This window comes from Sciurus vulgaris (assembly GCF_902686455.1).
Source record: "Sciurus vulgaris genome assembly, chromosome: 3".
In the NCBI taxonomy this organism is placed as follows: domain Eukaryota; kingdom Metazoa; phylum Chordata; class Mammalia; order Rodentia; family Sciuridae; genus Sciurus; species Sciurus vulgaris.
This window is the reverse complement of record NC_136463.1, coordinates 48538224-48543174: the sequence shown is the minus strand read 5'-3', so window position 1 is coordinate 48543174 and position 4951 is coordinate 48538224. Positions and strand designations below refer to the sequence as shown.

General features: G+C 50.1%; 1 pseudogene across 1 annotated transcript; it reads right to left on the bottom strand.

The window, feature by feature from the left end:
* Positions 1-1095: 1095 nt before the first annotated feature.
* LOC306657253 (heparan sulfate glucosamine 3-O-sulfotransferase 3A1-like) lies at positions 1096-4039 on the bottom strand (annotated as a pseudogene). Its single transcript has one exon. The product of its transcript is annotated as a heparan sulfate glucosamine 3-O-sulfotransferase 3A1-like (transcript).
* Positions 4040-4951: the final 912 nt, after the last annotated feature.

The window sequence follows — 4951 nt, the reverse complement described above, 5'->3', positions numbered from 1 at the left end:
CCCGGCAGCACTTCACCAGGTGGGGGAGACTCACCCCAAGGCTCTATTTTAGTCCGAGTCTCTCAATGCCTCCCCTTCTTGAATCATGGGTTCTGGAGCGACTGGAGATGCAGTCACCCTCTAGTCCGCCATCTTGGATCACCCTGTTGAAAAAGCCTGCGGCCAGCGGGACAGATCTGTCTGGAGAGGTCTCTGGCTGCCTTGCCCTGGTCCCAGAGGCTGCTTGCGGGCTGGAGGTCACCGCTGGCTTGGGAACTTGTGGCTGGCTCTGTGGGGAAAGGCCCTCACTGGGTTGTCTGTTCCGAGAAGCTAGCCTGGAAAGGCCCATCTATTAGTTCTTTACCAGTTAGTCATACTGGACTGTCTGGGACCAAATGATTACATTGATTTGTTTATTTATTTTTAAAAAACAAAAACACATAGTACAACAGTATAATAAATACACCTCTACAATTATAATTTTTACTTTATACACAACGATATAGTTTTTCAGGCATATTATGAAGCAATTAAAGTGCAAAATTAAACACTACACATTGTATTCACGGACTGCTCTAACAAATTACCACAGGCTGGGTGACTTAAAACAACAAAAATATGTTTTAAAATAATTCTGGTGGTTCAAGTCCAAAATCAAGGATGTGACAGAACCACATTCCCCAAAAGTCCCAAGGGAAGAATTGTTTTTTGCCTCTTCCAAGTTTACAGTGGCTGCTGACACCCCTACATTCCTTGGGTTGCAGATCCTCACTCCAATCCCAGCCTCCATGTCATATGTCCATTTTCCCTCTGTGAATCTCTTCATATAAGGACACCAGAGAGTGAACTTAGAGTCCACTTGAATCTAGTATCACCTGACTTTAATTTCATTTTAATTTGCAAAATCACCATTTCCAAATAAGGTTGCACTCATGGATACAAAGGGTTAGTGCTTGAACAAATCTTTTCAGAACATAATTTTATTCATAATACACATATATCAATGCAATTAGTTTAGTAATAGTAACTAGTATTTTTAGCTATTACTGTGTGAGTCACTGTGTTAAGACTCTTGCAAATATTGTCTCATTTCATTCTCATAGAGCTGCCTTGTGCTAAAAAGAAGGACCTGTTGTTTCCAGATTCAACAGGTCATTTTTATAAGAACTTCCCAGAGGATATAACATAAATGACAGAAACACAAGGGGATAGTTTAAGGACCAATGATTTTAAATGATATAGTCTATATTAAGGGAAGGTTGTTTGTTTTTTTTTTTTTTTTCCAACAAATGGAAAGTTACTCTTTTAAAAGCATTCAATGTTTTTATATGATTTTTAGGACCAAACCTTTCCTCATGAGCTGAATTACTATAAATTTGGCTTCTGAAATCAATCCCAGGGTGTGCTTGACCCCTCAAATAAATAAACTTGTCAAATTATGTCCATTTCTGCTTGGTGGATGAATGGTTAATTGAGCAGGCTTTGGAATATATGTAAATTGTGTTGTAGGTTTGATAATATTGTTTAATTTAAAATAATGAGAATGAATATTTTATGAACACGATAAACTTTATAAAGTAAAAGTTGCAGTCACATAATTTCTCCTTGTACTTGGAGGAAAGAAAAAAAGTCAATATTTTATGACAAACAAAACCCAGGTGACTCTAGAATTTATGAGTTTGACCAATTCCATTAATAAAGGTGGCCTAAATTTGAGGAGATCGACAAATTTAACATTAATATCTAAATGGAACGTATTTCCTAAACTGTATTCTCAAAGTTTTCCACAATGTACTATTTTTACTTTTCTTACCCTTCCCACCTTTTAAAATTAGCTACCTTATTTGTAAAGAGGATTGCTCAAAGATCCTTAGAAAAGTGTTTGCCAGTCCAGAGACAAGTTACTTTTACCTATAAATATCAAAAGCACTTTACCAAACTCACTCCTTGTCCCCAAACAAAAGTTATTACCAAGGAAGCTTCTTTAAAACATGGTGACTGGTTGCTGGCACTTGCTGAGACTTAGATTATCCAAACTACCTCGCCTCTCTGGCACTTGACACTTTTACTAAGTCTCTATATTACTTACCACCTAGGACAACAATCTGGCAAAGCGTCAAGGTAAATAAATACCTGATGGCAAAGACTGTTAGCTGCAGGGAAGTACCCAAGAAGAGAAGAAATAAAAGCAGACTTCCTTGGGAGAGGTAACCTAGTAATGATGAACAGGTTTCTAAATCACGGGACGGTGGGGTGGGGTGGCCCTTCTTCCCCCACGCCCCACTTTAGCTAAATACATGAATACTTTCACAGGGCAGGAGAAAAGGATGAGACTAGACTAGACTGGCTTTGGGGAAAGGGAATCCCAAGTTCTAAAATTATTAAGACAAAAGTTTCCCTCCCACTCCCTCCCTCCTTCATTATCTACCTCCCCGCTCCCCGGAAAAGAGAAGGCACCTTGAGGAATGGGTTTCATTTCCTCAACTTAGAGACAGCTAGAGAAGACCCCTTTGCCTTCTGCAAGGAGTGGGGAGGGAAATGTACTGGGTTGACCAAAGGCTCTCCCGAGTCTCCACCAGTCCCGCACCCCTGCCTGTGATTCTCCCCGCCTGGGCCTGCCCGCTCACCGATACCAGGCGAGTCCCTTGTGGTAGCTGCGGTCGAAAAAGTGGGGCTCCGCGCCCACAGCGCGCACGTCGGGGTGTATGCGCAGGAACTCTAGCAGAGCCCGTGTGCCGCCCTTCTTCACGCCGATGATGATGGCCTGAGGCAGCTGCTTGCTACCTTCGTCCAAAAGCAGAGCCAAGGTCCCCGGCGGAGCCTCGGCCACGCTGCTTCCCGCCCCGGAACCTCCGGGACTGGCGGCCAGGCCAGGGGGCTCCTCTACCCAGGCTGCCTCGTCGCCGTCGTCGCGCGGCACAGGAGGCCGGCGTCTCCGCCACTGCTGCAGTTGCAGGAGACGCTTTCTGTGAGCCACCGCGGGCCACACCGCTAGCTCCCTCGGGCCTCCGGCCAGGACGCCGCGACCCGGGGCCCCCGCCTCCTCGCCGCCGTCCGACAGCCCCACGACGGGGCCGGACAGGGTCTGGCAGCGCTCGGCCAGGCAGTAGACGACAAGTGGACGTAAAGGGACGTGAGCAGGGAGCAGAGCATCAGTAAGAACTTCCGGAAGATGCTGCGGGACAACGGCTCCGCCGAGGTCGGGTGGGCGCCGGCTGGGCCCGGAGGGGCCATCCTAGCCGGAGGCGACGTGGGGCAGCGCGCGGGCCATGCTAGGCCGGTACTCCACCAGGTGCCATGACATCCCCCAGGTGGGCCTGCGCTCTGGACTGAGGCCACATAGCCTGTGAGCCCCTGCGGCGGTGCGAGCTGCCCTGAGAGGCGGCTGCAGGGGCTCCTCCAGGGAACCGAGCCCCGGGAGCCCTGCGCGGGATCCCTGCCTCCAGTCGAGGGGGTAAGAAGGGGACGCGATGCTGTGCTTAAGAAACCATCGTCTTAGGTCTTAGACTTGCCCAAGTCCTGAGGCTAGCGGCAGCGCTCGCGCCCCAGTTCTCTAAGAGTCGCTGGGATGGGGTTCTAGGCAACGGTGGCGAAGAAGAGCGACTCAGCCCCGATACCAAGCGTCCTCTCCGCGTGGATGTCCCTCAGCGGTCGTGCATTCTGGGTTTGGGTCCTAGTAGAGGGTACGCGCGGCTCCGGGGCCGCCGAGCTGCGTGCGCTCCAGACAGCGGCGAGCGACAGTGCCCCAGACCCTGCTTCCTCTGATCTCCTGGCCCGACTGGACGCGCCCTCTGGCTCTGGGCTCGGATCCTTTCGGCTCTGGTGCGAGGTGCCCCTAGTCCCTCTTTCCGAGTGTGACCCAGAAGGCCTACACCCCGAGCGGTCCGCCCGCTTAGTGCGCTCCGGGAGGCTGCAAACTGTTCTTGGGCCCCACCTGTGAGCCGCGTGGCGCAGCGGGGCTGCGCGGGACCTGTCAGCGGCTGCCCTGTTCTCGCAGGCTCTCCCCCGCCTCCTCCCAGGCCGCTGCCGCCACACGTGGGGCGCGGAGGGCAGCAAACTTGGCGGTGACGTCAACGGCCCGGGCCGGACCAGCCCTGGGACCAGCGGCGTAGGGGCTGGGCCAGCCCGGCTGGCGGGCGGGGTGAGATGGAGAAAAGGTGGCGCGGGCTCTCAGCGGCGGCCCAATGGCACTGGAGAGGGCGGGGGCGGTAGGGGAGACGCCCCTTCTTCACTGAACCGGCACACTCGCGGTCGTCTTGCCTCTATCCAGAGTAGCTGGGGGCTGCAGGAGTCCCGGGATTGTCTGACAGCTAGGGATCCGGGGGCCACTCGCTCTTTAGGGGTTGCCAAACCTTTCCAACTCAACTCAGCACTTCGCAGCCTTGATCCCCTCCAGATTCTAAGCGTTTTGCCTCCCTCCTGCCTCTGCCTCCATATCGGTCCACTCCTCACCCCTTCCCATCGCCTTGATCTTTCTCCTGTCTCCCGAACCTTTGGAAGTTTTGTTGCAGCAAAGCCCAATATCCGCTGCACGCCACGTCCCCATCTGTCTGGGGCAAACTGAGTTTCTCGCAATGTCTTTAACTGTCCATTACGGGTCCTTGAATGAAGTCGTTTCTTCGCGTAGAATATATATATATTAAAAAAAAAAATATATATATATATATATATATATATTATTTTTTTTTTTTTTTTAAGGGCGAAGGAAGTTCCCTTGAATTTATTTTAGAATGCTTCAGGGTCTTTCACAGCCTAGAAAGTGGGCCAGTAAATAAATTAAATTTTTTAAAAAATTCAATTCTGATTCCAAGTCCATATGCCCAGTTTTTAGTGAAATGTCTTTTAGTTAATGTTGTATGTTTATGTGTGTGTACGCGCGAGCGTGCGTGTGCTTCAAGGGGTTAAATGTCCTTTCATAAACAGAGATTTCCTCTCTCTTGCCACCCCTGACCCTATATCCTCTTTATGCACT